General features: G+C 39.0%; 1 protein-coding gene across 1 annotated transcript in view; it reads right to left on the bottom strand.

Annotated features, from left to right (window-relative positions):
* Nucleotides 1-18,667, bottom strand: part of LOC139759487 (GTPase-activating Rap/Ran-GAP domain-like protein 3) — a 628,035-nt gene extending 609,368 nt beyond the window's left edge. The window contains 1 exon segment of the mRNA XM_071681664.1: nt 17,073-18,667. The gene's annotated coding sequence lies outside the window, so the exon portion shown is untranslated.
* Between the last annotated feature and the right edge of the window lie 496 nt (nt 18,668-19,163).

The following is a 19,163-nucleotide window of genomic DNA, read 5'->3' as shown; positions in this document are numbered from 1 at the left end:
AAAAAAATCGTCTGGCTATAATTACAAATCATGGAAGCAATCATCAGGTACCAAGTTATCAACCAGCTCATCTCGCACATCCCACTGTAGTCGTATCTCACATGTTCCCAGAGGTGAGCGAGAGATGTTAGGACTACGTGCAGGGTTGGCCTTGAAAATTATCTTACCCTTGAAACTTGCCTTTAAGTTTGGTTCAAGAGTCTTTAAGTTTTTCTTGGTTGTGTTGAAAGTTACATTAGAATTTAGCTTAAGGTTTTCATCAATCCTTAATTGCGAGGTAACTATCAGAATTTTGATGCTATGCTGGTATAAAGCAGATGGGATGATATTAGGGAGAACATAAGTAGTTTCAAATGAAATTTAATGGACTACTTTTTCTTTTATCTAGTTCTGCGCTGAAGATTTGGGCGGGTATGTTTGAGCACCGATTTCTCCTGAAAGTTACTAAAGATATTTCTTATAATAGACATATACAATTGGATTAACTGTATACTAGTCTTTATATTTACTAATTAATCAACAAGCAGTTTTAATACAACGTAAGCCAAAGGGAGTAATTCTGTGTAAATCTGAAAAGCTTGACGAATGAATCACTTCAGATTGATGTTTCAGTAACCCAGTAATACCTTTGGATATAGGATAGAGAGTTTAAGCGACAGTAGACCCTGATGAAGCTCTTGCCTTTATTCTTTTTTACATAAAAGATGAGGCAATCTTCCTTTACACGTGAAAAATATTGACATTCTCCAATTTGAGAAGTTTCATTTTTATTTCGTCTCCATCAAGAGGGATTAGGAAATTTGGATCATGTTATTATCTACCAGCGTATAAACCTCGTTACTAACCATAAGGTCTTCTGTTATCTGTCTTTCTCATGACCTACCATGCACTAACTAGTCAAAGACCGTCAGGTCTTCTGTTATCTGGCTTTCCCATATATCCTTCAGTACTAACAGATGCAGCCGGGAGAAAGTAAACAGAGATTAGAACAAATACTCTTCCCCACTAAATCAACTAGACGTTTAGGGAGCGGCTCAAGTTACCCTGTTTGATGGACGTCTGATAAACAAGGCTCTGTCAAACTTGCGGAGAGTCAGATGATATTCCCATCCAGTTAATATCATAGAACTTATCCAGTTGATCCGAAACAGTTTGAATATCAAGGGTTCGTTGTTCGGCTTTACCAACACTTGTGCTGAGATTTTGTTAGAGTCAATTACCGAAAACAATTTTCATCGATAACATGCACGAACGCAACGAAATTAGGAAATGATGGACTTCCTTGGACCGAGAGGCTCCTCGATAAAATCGTACTCCTTTTGCTAAATGACGTAGGTACAACCTAACTGAAAGCGACTCCCCATCTACTGGCTTGTAGTTAAACCCCAGGAAGCTAGACGACCCCTGCTGTAAGTCTTGAATCATCCTCGCGTATGATCTGGCACGTGCCATCAGCTTCCTCCTCTGGCCATGGTGGAGCATCCGGCCAGGAGCAATAATGGATGGGACTTACAGGCCGTTGACCTTCTCGAGAGGCAATGATAGTTAGCTGGACCTCACGCTAGTTAGCTGGGCCTACGGGGAATAGGTCTAGTGATGGATGACTCAATTCACTAATCAACAGCATGAAAAGGAAACTAAGCATCAGAATAAAAGCTCCTCTCATGGACCTTGTGTTTATGAAAACTAGATGACTTCCTCTTATGTCATGGGCTCTTACACAGTAGTTCCTCTACTTTCCTCGTAACTTTACATCCTTCTTTGTCTTTAACAAACCTGGCAGCATTGCAAGATTAATCCAAGCATCACCCTACTCTCCAAGATATCTGTTTCTCAGATGGGGGATAAAATTACCACTTACCCACATGGAATAAAATCAATAACTTTTACAAGTCCTCATCTCCCATTGTTAATATCGCTGATATAGGTGAAAGAAACTCAATCCTTCTTCATTTGCCAAAGTTGATATCAAATAATACAGGTGAAAGAACCTCAATAAAGATCTGGAAATGTCGTCAACATATAAGTAACCAGAAGCAATACCAATTAATGACCCCAGAAGAAAAAACTTTAACCGAGAGAAGAAAGCTATAACTCGCTTCCCTAAGTCTTCCCCCAACTGACCATCATTAGGAAGAGCTTTTAGAAAAAGTTTAATTGGAAAATCACTGGGTCCGATCTTAGCACAAAGCTCCATTGTATATCAGTAATAAAAGCCTTTGCCGGAGAAGTTCCCCATGAACACAGGACATTCGGACTCACGATTCATTTGGCACTTGTGAAACTTGGGAAACATCTTGATCTGTTTCTTAAGCTGGATAAGAGAGTTGAGATTTATGGTTTATGACTTCAGTAAGGTCAATCGTCCACCCTTTTGGTGTTCCGCTATCTTTAAAAATAAGATTCTTATGTAATTATCTATCTATATAGACAGATATAGATATAGTTAGATAAATAGATAAGATACACGGTCGGATTGGTGTTTCTGGGCTCCGCCTGCGAGAGGTAACTCTATGAGTAAAAAGTCACCTTTCGCAAGGCCGCATCAGTGGGAGTACAATCTCGAGAGAGAACTTCCCACCCTAAAGGAGATAATATTTCCCTGCTACTGGAAATGGCGCAGCCTTGGACTGCGGGAGACTTCAGAAGGATCCCTGGTAACACAAGGAATTCTTGAAAATTTGTCTTGGGGTAATCATTAGTAATCATAAATAGAATAAAATATGATATTTGCTTGTAATTCCAGATGCACGACGGCGTAGCATTCTTCTAAAAGTCCAGATAATTGACATCATCTATTTTCTTTTCCACAAAAATGTTGAGAATTTCGCAAAAAAAAAATCAAGCTAATCTGTTAAGACACAAACGATTTAACTGAAAATTATGATGTGAATCGTTGTGGTCCTCTAATTGATTTATAATCTTATATCAAATGATGGTTTCCATAACTTTACCAACTACGAATTTAAGCCAACTAGATGATATACTTATAAGCAGAGACTTTTGATGTAGGTGTAACATTACCCAACTTCCAATCCTCTGGACTTTGTCATTAGCAAATGACTTACGACGTAACAGCGTCAGGTTCTTCGCAAACTCGGTGAGTGAACCTCAAAACCAAATGTGGTATGTAAAATGAAGCTCTGTCAACCTAAACAAGTGCCTCAGTCTTCTTTCGCGGCTGGCCTTATCGGCCATATCAGAAAACCCATCTTAGTGTAAGGGCTACTTCAATGAGATATAAATTTCCTTTCTCTTTGTCACACAAACTGTATCCTAGATGTGATCTAAATGAAAAATAAATGTAATCTGAATATAAACTATAATTTGAATATATAAATGTAGGTTAAAAATAGATTAAATGAAAATGAATATAATCTAAAATAAAAATAATAAATCAAAACTGAATATACTTAGAATATAATCTAAATATAACTCGAATCAAAACTAAATATAATCTAAAGATAACATGAATTAAAAAACATCTAAATATAACATGTGAAACAATATAATCTAAATATAATGTAAGTATCATCGAGAATGATCATGTGACCCTAAAAAAATGCAAGAGGCAGAATTCCCACAACACAGACAAAGGAGAAGAAAAACTGGAAACAAGTCCCAACTTAATTTCCTCATGAAGGTGACAGAGGCCTAACTGAAGCTACTGACATCGTCAGGACCTGATCAACATTGAAGGACGACCTAACTTCAATATATATATTCTTCTTAATCGTCTTTGATACTCGTCTTTTTCTTCTTTCGTTGTAAAAAGATATTGTTCGGAAAAATCTTTGATACCTGACTTTATTGCATGTGATTTGAAGTGAAGATTGACTAACTATTACATATATATATATATATATATATATATATATATATATATATATATATATATATATATTGCACTTAGAAAAGAACCAAAAATTGATAATTATGATAACGACTGAAATTATCAGCTGAAAAATGGCAATTATGTACGAAAAAACGTAAACCCTTTTCAGTGCCTGTTCTGATAACTGATAATCCCAATGATAACTGAGATAATCAGGAAAAATAGAAATTATGAACCCATGAGCGTAGACACAGATGAAATGCAATAATTCAAATAACTACTAGGATAATCAATTAAAAGTACGATCACTGGGAACATCTCAAAATTCTACTAATAAATGACAATCAGCTAAATAATCCAAATTATGAACTACAATCACGTAAACACTGGAAACTTCTGATAATTCTAATAATCACTATGAATATCTGGATAAACTGCACAATCATTGGAAAATCATTAAACCGATGATATAAATAATAATTGATATTATCGCCTGAAAAATCGAAATCGTGACCCGAGTTATGTAGACACAGGAAATACTCGATAATTGCAGTAATAACTCAGATACTACGCTACACAACACAATCACTGATGAAACATCGTTCAGACAATTGCAACAATAAAAGATACAATTGGGTATATAATCGAACATGACCTTTTATGTAAACACCGTAAACACTTAATCTTCCCCCCAAACAAATGTTAAAATAATCAGCTGAAGTACACAATCAATGGGAATGCACTTCGAAGATAAATCCAATAATAACGGATATAATCTAAACAATCGACATTATAAATCTAAGTAAGCTAAACAGTATGAATACTTATCGACCGACCCCCCCCCTCCCCCCCTCCTCTCTCCTGACCGCGTTCAATACGCGTCTTAGTGAACACTGCTTGATCCACGACCAGCATCAGTATCCATGGCAACACGATTTACACCTACCCCATCCCCCCCACGCCCTCGTCCGCCCTCATCTTCTCTGTTCCTCCCTTATCTTTTGGTGCTCTCTCTCTCTCTCTCTCTCTCTCTCTCTCTCTCTCTCTCTCTCTCTCTCTCTTCCCTTAGCTTCACTTCATTTTCTTTGGTTCCTCATTTCCCTTGAATCTCCCTCATAACAATCAGTTTTTTTTTTCTGGTTCTCCCTCATTCCCTTCGATTACTCTCACTTTTGTTGTTTTTTTTCTCAGCCTACAACTTCATCCTTTTTTTTTCCCATACTCTTTACACTTCCATTCCCTTTGTGTAAATACCCCTTTTCTTTCGTTATCCTTTCCTTTCCCCTTTCATCTGTCCTTGCTCCTTCACTGCCACTTACTTCCCCCTACCACTTTTTTGGCTTACCTTTTTTTCCTGTATTTCATCTTGATTGCCTTTCCTTCTCTTCCATTTTCATTCTCTCTCTCTCTCTCTCTCTCTCTCTCTCTCTCTCTCTCTCTCTCTCTCTCTCTCTCTACAATGATCATCTTGCATCAATTTCCCATTGCCCTTTCATCCTTTAGTCTCCTTCCGACCTCAGCCCAAACCATGGTAGTCTGTCTCGACGACGCGTTTGAGAACTAACCAATCACAACCTATTCTGTATCTCACGGTACAATTCAACCACCCAATCACGTCCTCTCGAATAGCTCATAACTCTGGCCAAACCAGCTAATCCCAGTCACCTAAATACTTTACAACGCTTTCCAGTAACCAATCGGAACTTCCCTGACATATGTCAAAATACTAGAATCAAAACCAATCATACCCCTATCATCTCACGTATCAAGCCCAGCTTTCTAGACCTATTCTTCACATTTTCCTAACAACATTCCAGGCAAGTTTTAAAAATCCATTATATAACACACTTCAAGTGGCCTTATCACCGTACTGATCTTGTTAACAGTTCAAGGGAAAAAACAAGCAACTAAAAAAGGATTTCTTCTCCCAAACATCTAACAAGAGCAACAATAAAGGCAGCCAATCACGCTCTTCCAAACATGCCACAAAGGCGATTCCAGCAGCCAGTCACGTTCTTCCAAATATCAGCAGCAGCCAACCGCAGCTCTCCTGATATCCCGCCAATGGCTGCCTCAAGTGACACTGGAGACCACAAGTGGATAGTCCGAGTGTATTAATGTGAGGCGTCAGCTCCAGCGGTTGTGTCAGCACCGTCAGCTGCACTGTCATTACATCCGATATCAAAGCTGCATTGTTACTGACGTTTAAACGCTCCAAAGTGTTTCATGTGTAGGAGCAGCTACATTGTTTGCGATGCCAGTGGCATCGTTACCGATAACAGTTTTATTTCGGGTGATGCAGACTGTTCTCACGGTATTTGCGGGCTTGTTTGCTATATTGCTGTCATCGGCCTTAAACCACCAAGCTGTTCGTCAGTCGCCTAGTGCTACTACCATGCATCTCTGGTTTAAGTAAAAAGATCAGAAGAGGTTTCTACATCACCATCATCATCACCAACGACGTATGGAAGATAAATTACGTGAAATGAATGAACAGTCCCCCCAAATCTCATCTCTCTCTCTCTCTCTCTCTCTCTCTCTCTCTCTCTCTCTCTCTCTCTCTCTCTCTCTCTCTCTCTTAATAACATAAGGGAACTCACCATCTCCCTAATCGCCATTACTGAATCCCACTTCTACTTCTCTGGCTGTTTTCGTCGCGAAGCTCATTTACATACGAGTTTCTTTCTGATATATCCCAGAGAAAGACTTTTTTCTCTCTCTTTTTTCGGTAGCTCGACTCTTAATCTGGAAGTAGAAACCTGCTGGTGAGGTGAAGTAGTCACTAAGCAGATGACAGAATACCACAGGGACACATGTTAGGTCCCACTGTATTTATGAGGTACAGACGTGTTTGTGCAACTCCTGACAGAGGATGTGGCAGTGATGGAAAGGGAAAGAGGGCAGGGGATAAAATAAAAGAGGGAAAGGGACAAAGTCAAGTGAGAAAGGGAAGAGCACGGGAGAAAAAAAAAATACAGAAAAGTACGAGGAGATTAAAGAAAGAAAGGAAAGAGGACGGGGAGAAAAACAAAGGGAAGGGGAGGTCGGAGAAAAAAGAAAGAATGGGAAGATGACGGTAGAGGAAAAAAAGACGGATGGGACGAGTATGAGAGAGAAAACAGTACAAGGATACAGGATGACAGCGAAATAGGTTGAAGATGATGTAGAAGTAAATAAAGACTACAATAAACGGAGCGGACTGAAGGAACAGTGAACAAACTTCTAAAAGGACGGGAATGAAAGTTCAAGAAGAGGGCAAAAGGAAGCAATAATATGTGAAAGCTTTTCACAAACTTTCACAAACTGGTACACCAAACCCCAACGGAGATGTGGCCTGCCCTGCCGACAATCTTTCTTTAAGGTCAGACGACAAATGGTGAGCGCAGTAAGGCCCTAGATCAAATACATCTCGAACACCTTACATTTATCATGACGTCCCCATACCAATTCTCTTTTTCGAAAAAGTTTCATTAACTAGATACTTTACCACTTCACTATCTAATTCAAAAGACCAAAGAGGAATATTCTACATCTCTATGTTTACCTACTGGTTAGTCCGTTAACCATGATTGCTGGCGATATTTGGAAATGGATCCTTCAGACGACTACCTAAGATAACCATGAGGATGACTCTTTCACTACAATTACAGACAATATTGGTAACTCTAAGAAATTACGCTGTTTGTAAGGCACCCCTCAGACGTCGAACGGTGACGGTATTTGGGGGGGGGGGGGGGGGGGGGGGGGGGGAATCCTAAGGCGTCGAACGCTGACGATATCTGGAGGGTAGCCATTAGACATCGAACACTGACGATATTTGGAGGGCATCCTTTAAAGTCGAAAGCTGAAGGTAACTGGAAGACTACCCTTAGAAATACCGTCGAAAGCTGACGGTATTTGGAGGGTAGCCTTTATAGACGTCGAACGATAGCGATATTTGGAAGGCAGCCCTCAGATGTCGAACGCCTTCGATATTTAGGGGGTGGAGGGGAGCAGTCCTAAGGCGTCAAACGCTGACGATATTTGGAAGGCAGCTAATTGACGTCGAACGTTGACGATATTCACAAAGCTTATCCTTTTACGCCGATTCCTGACGATTTGCAGAAGTTTTCTTTTTAACGACGATTACTGTCGACTATCAAAAGGCAACCCCTTAACAACTACTGGCGATACTTAAAAGATAGTCCCAGAAGAAAGATTAAGGACGATATGTTCAGCTAGTGTCCTCCCGATATTTAGTACCAATAGTCTGAAGGCAAAATCCCCATTCATAGAGCACATTCACTGTAACAAGTTGAAAACTCACGGGCCGAACGTTGTGTAGCTGCAAGGTGTGTTGCTGTGTTGAAATTACGGCGGTTCCGAGGCGTGGAAAAGTTGAGGAACTTTAAAACGAAGTCATGAAACAAAAGCTGAACAGGATTAAACTATTTCAGTTTAGTTTTAACAAAAGCTGAACTGGATAAACTATTCCAGTACTTGAGTTAACAGGTCTGAGTGGGAAAACTAATGTTTATAGGAAATATAAGAACTATTCTCTGATGATTGCGATATCATGTGTCCACGGCCTCCAATTTACTTATTCGTGGAATAAACATGTGTTCTATTATCAAGAGACTCAAGACTTAAGGCGATCTCCTCCTTCAGCAGAAGCAGCCTCCACAGGGGCTTCAAATCAATAACGTTGGCCATAAGGATACGTCACAGTAAACTGGGTTATAAAGTATGACTGAGGATTATAGAGACACTGCTGACACATTTTATATTCTGCTGAAGTAAACGTTATCCAACATACGAGTCCGATTTCCATCTTGCTCTCTCATGACTTTCTACAATGAATAGGTTTTTAACGCATGCCTGGTTGAAAAATTGCGCTGCACGTTAGAAACTGCATTTAAATAAATACAATGTGGATGCATATGCCTGAAGAATATACCAACAAATCAGAGTTGAATACGCATGCACTGTATACAGATGCTTACGATTAAAATGAGGCTTCAACGACGAAGCAATTTTAAAAGTGTACGACTATTTCTATGTATTTCGTAATGACTATTCTACCATGTAGCCGTCTGATCTATATTTCATGCACCTCGTTTGATGACCTTAATTACCATGGGACTTTCCCTGCCAGCTAGTTACAGGCCGCGGAGGTCTGATTCTGGCAACTACTGTACTGGTCTTTTTTATATACACCAGGCGCTGATGAAATCTAGCTTTCCTTATAAAACTCAAGAGCTGTGATTCTCGGTTGAGGTAACTGCATAACTAATTTGGTCTTTATTCATCGACTACTAATACAATTCCATTGCGAAACAGTATCCTAAAACTCATGTTTGAATATGTTCAAACAAATAGACAAATATAGATAGATAAATAAGTTCAGAGTAAATCTGGATAAAAGTATGGCACCGAGGGGAGCTGAGGGATGAGACAGGACTGTCTAAGTTTGAATAGTGGAGTGTTTTAGGTATCTGGGAGTGGACGTGGCAGCAAATGGAACCATAGAAGCTGAAGAGAGTTCTAAGGTGTGGCAAGGGGCTAAAGTCCTGGGTATATTGACGAACATGTAGGAGAGGTCATTGCCTATTTAGTCAAAGGCGGAAATGTTTAAAAGTACAGCAGTTTTGAGTCTTGACGACAAAGGAAAGGAAAAAAGATACGTCTTGAAATGAAATTCCTAAGGCCTACGTGAGGCGCGAAGAGAGCTGATCGTATCAGGAAATGTAGCGCAAGAACGAGATGTGTTAGCAAGCTCAATCTAATTCGAGAAGGTCGACTAGGATGTGCTAAAATGTTTTGTACATACGGAAAAGATGACGGATGAAAGATAACAAGGATATACGTGTCAGAAATCAGGGGAACTGGGTGGAGTGAGAGACCGAGATGGAGATAGAAGTATGGAGTCAAAGAGGCTCTGAGTAACCGAGACCTGAACATCCAAGAGGGGAGAAAGGCGTCCCTGAAATAGAACGAATTGGAGCGTTAATGGTATACAGAGGGCGACGTGCTGTCAATGGGCACAGGAAATGATCAGGGGAAACAGCGGGATGGTCTGTGGGGCCTGACTGTGGAAAGAAGGCTCCGGTTTCGGTACATTATACATGATATCTTGAGCGTGAATGTGAGCGAGCTAAGGCGCTTTTCGATTGTCCCTGAAGGAACCTCTCTGAGGTAGGAAACGGCGTCGATTATACAAAGAAAATAAACATACATACATTATACATATATATATATATATATATATATATATATATATATATATATATATATATATATATATATCTGTGAGTGCACATATGCACTGACACCTATCATACGGATCTACTAGAGGGTGTTGTGGTACACCCTTGCTGATGCTGCCTGGCAAGGACGACACACGCCTACCTTCAAACTAATCTCTGGTTCTCATGCTCCTTCCCCATCACACACTGATTCTCGCGGCTCATTTTAACTCACGCATAACTCCACCGTCTCACGGCAACCTCCCAGATTTTGCCATCACTTCAACTTCTCACGCAAACTCACGCATCTTATATCAATACGTTCCACAAACTTAGTACGTCCCAAACTGACCTCTCTATCACACAGCTTCGTTTATATAAAACACACACCTTACACTGCACACGTAACTCTACTGCGTTCTAGTGATTCACGCAATCCGATGGTAACTCAAGAGCTGAAATGTACTGCAAATATATTGATTACATATACAGACCATGAACAGAGCAGCCCCTTCACTGTTACAACAGAGCCATAGGGATATGAGAGAAGGTGCAGGGGCAGGGAGGGGTAGTTACAGTAAACTAAAACTACCATAGAACTCAAGTAAATATTAAATGCCATTTGACTCATTATCTAGTCAGGTTTAACTTTCCCCAAAATATCTACCCTGAAACCCTAATGAATTAAGTGAAAATGTGGCATATATATATATATATATATATATATATATATATATATATATATATATATATACGATGCACATATCAATAGAGCTCTACTTACGCTGGGACAATCAATGTACTGCTGGATTCAAGTATATTGCCGAATTGAAAATTTATTCGTTGCTGAGATGTTGAATTTCATGATTGTGGGAGATTGTTTAGTTTCTTGGTCAGTTAGTATCGTTGTTCTTCAATATGTTTTACATTATGCTATGTTCACTTATGATTTTGTGTTTACGTATATATATATATATATATATATATATATATATATATATATATATATATATATATATATATATATATCAAAGCATTATATACAATTTTCCAACTGTAAATAGCGCGATCATTATCTATGTTTTACCCAATATATCATATATAAATTTATAACTTTAATTGTAAATATTGCAGTTTCCAGTTCTGATTTGTTTTGTCCCCTGAGTTTATCATATATTCGGGATAGTTGTAGAGTTATTTATACAGCAGTTATAGGGTAAAACGGTTTTGATTTTTTGTTGGTCCTTGAGTTTTAGAGACCCTTATATATCTAAGTATTTCGTTATTTTATTCTCTCTTATTCATTCTCAAATTCTTAGCAATCAATTAACTGGCATGTCTTTGCAATCTTATTCCTAGTGTTGGTATTTTCTTTCAGTCTATCTGTATTCATAAATGGGTACGCATATATGGCAGTCTATATGTAGGCATGATGACCAGTTTTGTGTAAGAACAATGCCATATTCTAAGAGTCTCCACTTTCAATCGTATTTAAGAGGAAAAAAAAAACAGTCCTGAAACATAAGAGTAATAATTCGACCGGTACTTTCTACGTATATACATAAATAAAAATCTTTAACTGCACTTTGGTATAATTTCCCTCTTCTTTCTTTTCATTTTCTAATAACTTTTATACGAAATTTTATTCTGTTCATGTTCGTGTGTGTCTTTCAAATATCTTCCGAAGTTCTTTGAAGATCGCTTCATGACCTCTGAATGAGTTACTATTAATGGAGTCTCTCACAAAGGACATTTCTTTTTTTTTTTTTTTCCTTTTATCAGGACGTCCCTTCTTTTGTTACTCGTCACGTAGGAACCAGGCATCGGTGAAGCATGGAGGAACCTTCCGTGGTAATGCGTTGCGGTACGCACTCTTTGTTGAAAACGTTACTAAACCAGCAAGTGTGTGTTACACTAGCCATTGTCTCTAGGGTCACCATACACAGCTAATTTTACATTCAAGCAAGATTAATCCTCATGTCACCATGATAGGCTTTCATCATCACTTAGGATGATGAGAGAGTTACACGAGTATTTCATGCAAACATATCACTCTTTAATCTTAATAAGCAAACATATTACTCTATTATCTTCATCTGCGATAGTGAAGCGAGATTTACGATCATCAACTTCTATTTTCATGTTCTGATTCCTCTCAAATCCCTGTTCGATAATCGTACGCGAACTAGGATATACAAACATGTCTGTGCAAATTCTGACATCTTCAGAAATTCTAAATCACAAGTCGGTTTTACTACTGATACATAAATGAACATAAGCCTCATTGTACGTCCATATGATCCTTCATCGTGTTTGGGACCAAGCACGCACGCGCATTATAAACAGGGTTTTCGGAGTTGGAGTATAGGACAGACGATTTCTTTGTCAAAAATCTAGGTCATCTTTCACTTTAAAATTTCGGGAAAGTTTCGTTAAGGCATTTTCTCATATTCTCCAAATACTTTTTTTTTTTTTGTTAATGTATCGATTCTTTTATTTCTTAACTCAAGAGAAGCCAGTACTTCTAAGTAAAGGCATTAGATCACACTCACACTGATCTTTGCCAGACTACTCCAGGTCAACCGGGTCATGATGCTTTAAATTACACTGCGTGGCATCAAGCTTCTGAGACATGATGAAACAGCTACTTAACTTTGAATAATCATCTTTGAATAATCTATTTGTCTACCAGCCTCTCTCTCTCTCTCTCTCTCTCTCTCTCTCTCTCTCTCTCTCTCTCTCTCTCATAATCATGAAGAAAATGCGTCTCACATTCACGCTTAGGAACTCTTCCGAGATAACATCAGTCGTGGTGTTCATTTCGAAATCCATCAGGCCCCGTCCGTAATTCATTTGTCGGGTGCACGTAGTATGTGTATGTCATGTATGCTCACTTTTTTTTCCGCCTCAGTGAATTACCGAAGCCTTTCCTTCTTTTTTTTTCGTCAATTTTCAATTTTGGGATATGATAATACTGATATGGAAGATCTTCAGTACCCCCAACCTATCCTGGTTAGTCACCTTGAACAACTATATATATATATATATATATATATATATATATATATATATATATATATATATATATATATATATATATATATGGGTGTTTGAAGGAATAGTAGCTCCAACAATACTATATGGCTGCGAGGCATGGGCTAATGATAGGGTTGTGCGGATGGTGGATATGCTGGAAATGAAATGTTTGAGGACAATGTGGTGTGAAGTAGTTTGATCAAGTAAGCAATGGAAGGGTAAGAGAGATGTATGGAAAATAAAAGTGTGTGGTTGAGAGAGCAGAGGTGTATTGAAATGGTTTGGACATATGGAGAGAATGAGAGGAAAGATTGACAAAGAGGATATATGTGTCAGAGGTGGAAGGAACAAGGAGAAGCGGGAGACCAAATTGGAGATGGAGGGATAGAGTGAAAGAGGCTTTGAGTGATCGGGGCCTGAACATGCAGAAGGGTGAAAGGCGTGCACAGAACAGGGTGAATTGGAACGACGTGGTGTACCAGGGTCGACGTGCTGTAAATGGGTTGAACCAGGGTATGTGAAACGTCTGGGGTAAACCATGGAAAGGTCCGGGGGGAGGGGGAGCTGGATGTGGATTGGGAGCTGGGGTTTCGGTGCATTACACATAGCAGCTAGAGACTGATTGTGAACGAATGTGGCCTTTTTTTGTCTGTTTCCATGGCGCTACCTCGCTGAAGCAGGGAGTAGCGATGTCGTTTCCTGTGGGGCTTAGAAGCGCCAAAAATGGATGAAGACAAGCAAGAATGAATACGTGCATGTGTATATATGTATAACGATATGTATATGCATATATATATATATATATATATATATATATATATATATATATATATATATATATATGTGTGTGTATGTGGAGTACAGTCTTGTCAAAAACTTCTCGCCAAGGATATCTACATTTCCCTGCTACTGGTACAAGCGCAGCTTTGGGCTGAAGGAGCATTTAGACATGCCATGAAGTAATAATAATTATAATAATAATAATAATAATAATAATAATAATAATAATAATAATAATAATAATGAAAATAATAATGCAACTGTGCATATATATATATACATATATATATATATATATATATATATATATATATATATATATATATATATGGGTAAAGACTGAAAACTGGTACTCACTTTCCTCTGCGTGTCGTAGATGACTAAATTGGGTGAGAGCATGAGGCTGAAATCCTCCTTCCTATATCATTACTTTCCGAATCAATGAACACAAAAAGAGCCCAAGCGAGAATCCGCTACATAGGTTCAGTCGTCTGTTCATGACGCTACCTTGCTAAGGCAGGAAACACCGCAAAAAAAAATATATATATATCCAGGTGTTGTTAACGCACTCCGCCTCCATGCGGTTAAACCACGAGTAAAAATACAGCCTCCGTGAGGCTGCAGCATCGTCTTTTCACGAACATGAGTCCAGTCACGTCAAAGAACTCACTCCAAAGGAGCCCATCATTTCCCATCTACAGGAAGTAGCGCCGTGTTGGAGCTGCAGGGGCTCCTGGAAAAGGGAGCCTAGAGGAAACACCTGCTCGGAGAAACATCTGCTCTCGTCGTAGAAGCGAGACGGGAGCTGGTGGGCACGGTTGGAAATCCTCTCTTCCAGTACTTCTTTCCAAAGGAAGGAACAAAGGATGGAGCTAAGCGAGTACTTTCATTTTTTTAAGGCTCACAGGGCAATTATATCATATATATATATATATATATATATATATATATATATATATATATATATATATATATATATATATATATACTGCTGAGACATTAACAAATAATTCAGCAAAGATACTGACATATTTTAGTTAAGCGTTCTACTTAAAAAATATCCAAATCATCAAGACGAACGTTACATAAAATGCATTCAAAGTGGCTGACTTCTTGTTCTGAAAACCTGACCCCATGAGCACATTTCCTTCACCATCGGAAATTAAGAGGTATCAGTTAGAGCAATATTCTTCCTATCACAGGCCGGATATTCCTTCTGCCTGTTTCTTTCACTTGAATAAATCATTCCTTCCTCTGGACTGAGATACACTCAACAAATTGCCTGTCAAGGCTGAATTTCCTCTCTGCTTTGCAGCGTATACGGGTGGGAACTATTAATGCGTTATAAGTCACACACTGAATTGGTCTAACACGGTTCTGAGAAGCATAAACCCAAATCGTAAGACGGGGAAAACAGTGATTCAACGGCACGATACGGAAATAAATGCCTTTAATCATCAGGTAGTAACTAGAATCTATTACGCTATAAATTCATAAATCTTGAATATACAATAAATATATGAATGCAGAATTAAGAAGAATGAATGTGATTCACAAGATCGTACAAACAAAAGAAGCATCATAAGATCCACATACATCATCAGGTTCAGAACGCTTTTGTGCGAGTCTCTCTACTCTTTGTGCTTCCTCGAAAGGCGACCTTCCATGAACGTTTTCCATATTTATGCACATCAACATCCTACAACTCTATGTGCAGCCAGAAGAGATATCATTCTCTACCCTTAATTCGTCTGTTAGATATTTTACATCGTCCGTACCCACTACATAACATAAAAAAAAAGAAATGTACAGGCTTCTACCTTTCTAGGTAGAAAATTCCCCTTCTGTGATATAAGGCGAGGGTGGTGGTAGCGGGCGGAGTCGATGCCAGTGATATCTCTGCAGCCTCAGGTCTCCGATAACAAGGAATTTAACAGAAGCCTTTCTTCCATAATCGCATTACCATCCATGGATCCCCCAAGCATAAGTCACACGCGAAAATAATGTATGTAACGAACAAAATGTACCCTACGCATCTAAATATCTGAGAACGTTGAACACTATCCAATACTTTTTATACATATTCATTTTTTTACTTTTTACTCGATATATATATATATATATATATATATATATATATATATATATATATATATATATATATATGTTTCTCTCTTCATCATATATCCCTATAATTATTAAACTCCTAATGAGAAATTTCTTCGTACATACATTTTGCGCAATATATATGTTCTTTTGTTTTTACTTAAGCATTCTGGATATTTCTTCATTAATTAATTTCTACTGCTTCGTTTAACATTTGTCCAGGCGGTACCAAGAATCCTTAACATTTGCATTATTACATTATCACAAAACATCAATGCAGGTATCATGCAGCATATATATATATATATATATATATATATATATATATATATATATATATATATATATATATAGAAAATCATGAGGAAATCTCCATGTCATCTTACCTGCGTAAAATCTTAGAATATCAAAAGTAAAATTTTTTATCAGAATATAGAAAGTACATTAAGAATTTACATGTACACAATGAATCACATCGACAGCGTTACAGTTTACATTCGCTTGAAGCACAAAATCCTTACTTGAAAACCAAATTTGTCTAAAAGCCTCGGAACACTACACAGTAACACATGACACCTAGTATTTGAAGCATAAGAAATAATGACGTACACTAAAGTCTGAGAGAAATATTCTCGGCACATCAACACAGGTTGGATTCAATATTCATGTCAATAGCGAATTAAGAGATTTCATAGGTGAGAACGCAGCCTACATAAACTCGTGAAGGAAAACGCAGCTACGCCCAAGGGAGAAAATAATGCCATGAACAATCTCAGCAACATAAAGCACAAATGTACCTCATTTCAAACAGAAACATAAATATAAAATAACAGTAGGTGGCAACATACATCGCCTTCGCTAAGTCAAAGCTAGACTCAAATCAAGCAGAAAAATTACATTTAGATAAACTAGCGTTATCTAGTTATCAAAACGCTGGACTCAAAAGGTGTCCTAAGCAAAAAAAAAAAAAAAAAAAAAAAACAGGACAAAGATACTGCACTACCGTCAAAGCAGGGAAGAACGACACGACAAAGACAAAATAAGGAAAGGATAACACACACTAAGAGCAACCTTCAAACATAAACATTTACCTGTTGGTGATGAAGGAGGATGTCTTGATTCTTCTGTGTGTGTGTGTTCGGGGTAGGACGGCAACCTTACACGTGTTTCGCCTTCAGTGGGGCGTGTGTTTTCGAGTTGTCTTCGGACTTCAAGTTAAGGTAGTTTGTGCTCTTTAAAAGAGAGAAACAGACAGACAGACAGACAGACAAAGACAGAGAGAAGCGGTTTCCGTATCGTCTTCTGCTACTAGAGGTTCAAGTCTCTAGCATTTCAGGGAATCTTTGCTGAAACTTTTTTATATATTTCTCTGTTTTTGTTTTTTTTCCGGACGATCTTCGCTGTTCTGATGGCCCGATCTTTCGGATTTTAGAGAACGCTTAAACTCGGAAAATTTTTTGGTTTATTAAAATGTCTTTGGTATGGATTTTTGGCTTACAGTCTCCTTTAGTACAGACTGTCATAAAACAGTCTTGAGCCACAAGAGTGTATGATTATATATATATATATATATATATATATGCATATATATAGACAGTCTCTGAGTGCCGACAGTTAATGTACTGAGGAACCGAGGTTGGGAGTAGGTTGGTGAGGGATGATGTTCTAATGCTTTTGTTAAGAGATACTGTTATGAGGTATTTGCTTATCACATGGAGTCTTGCGTTGTGTTTCACATAGACGGCTTTTTTTTTCTGTCGCTCTATCGCATCTGTGTTACTGGAAGGTTGATATACAAGAAGCTTAAAGATCTTAATGCAGAATGTACCTGGCCAGTGTTACTGATATGTCTCCTTCAGAATTACTCAAAAGTTCTGGGGTTTAAGGCCTGTTGCAGGATATCATGTTCAGAAGGAAAGAGAAGAATATTCCACGAATATTCCTTCAAACTCAAATCAGCGAAGACTATGACATTTCCAGTGCGTCTCTTTAACTAAATTACGTTAATGAAAATTGGCATGGGAGGGGACATACAATGAAATCTGCTTTCATTACATACACAAAAGGGGAGACGTCTATAGACGTGCAGTCCACCCAAGCAAGCAGATCTTGGAGAAAAGAAACAGGCAAGAATGCTTAGGTTCGTCAAGCAAGCCTGGTTTGAGAGAGACAGGCGAACGCATCAAATTCTCAGGTTTCTCACCGCGACACTGAAGGGTTGATTCCTGCTTGCTTGCTTGCTTGCTTGATTTCTTGCTTACTTTCTTGTTGATTTCCTGCTTGCTTTAGGTCCGGTGGGTGGGTGAATGAGTGTGTGTGTGTGTGTGTGTGTGCGTGTGTGTGTGTGTGTGTGTGTGTGAGAGTGTGTGTGTGTGTGTGTGTGTGTGTGTATGTGTGTGGGTGCTAGCGCTGTAACAGATGCAGTCAAGATTTGTATCAAATTCCGGTGGTTCACAGACGTTGGCCTCTTGTCGGTCGGGAGGGAAGAGCAAACCGGTTCGTGGGTGAGGGGGAGTGATAGAGTGGGAGAGGGCCGCCTGTCGTAGGTGGGAGAGGGCCGTCTGTCGTAGGTGGGAGAGGGCTGTCCGTCGCAGCTCGGGCTGTTGCTGGTAGGAGGGCAAGCAACCTCACCTCGACCGCTCTGCACCGCACACTGAGCGACCTCCCGCCGCCGCTCTCCCACTGAGCCCCGCTATGTTATGGGGGGGTGGGGGGGAGAGTGAGAGAGAGGGAGGGGAGTTAGCGCACAAGGAGAGGGGAAGTATTAGCTAGGGTAGGAGGGCAGTGGGAGGGACTGAACGCGGTAGAGAGTGGTAGGAACAGTGAGCGACAGAACAGAGAGATAGACGGAGGTGGGAGGCAGAGAGACACAAACATATGAGAGAGAGAGAGAGAGCGAGAGAGAGAGAGAGAGAGAGAGAGAGAGAGAGAGAGAGAGAGAGAGAGAGAGAGAGAGGGAGAGACATGAGATAGGCTGAAATGCAAATGAACAGAAAGGCAGGCAGTTATGGAGAGAAATAGAATGAGTAAGAAAGAGGGGCAATCACAGAAGAACGGACACAGAAATGTGAAGACAAATAAAGGGGTAAAAGATGGTCAGACAAGAAAAGAGACAGATAAACATGGAGGCAGACACTGAGATAGCGAGTCTATGAAAACAAACCTCAGTGATTATAAATTAT

Source organism: Panulirus ornatus, chromosome 33, assembly GCF_036320965.1.
Source record: "Panulirus ornatus isolate Po-2019 chromosome 33, ASM3632096v1, whole genome shotgun sequence".
NCBI lineage: Eukaryota > Metazoa > Arthropoda > Malacostraca > Decapoda > Palinuridae > Panulirus > Panulirus ornatus.
This window is presented reverse-complemented; position numbering and strand designations above follow the sequence as displayed.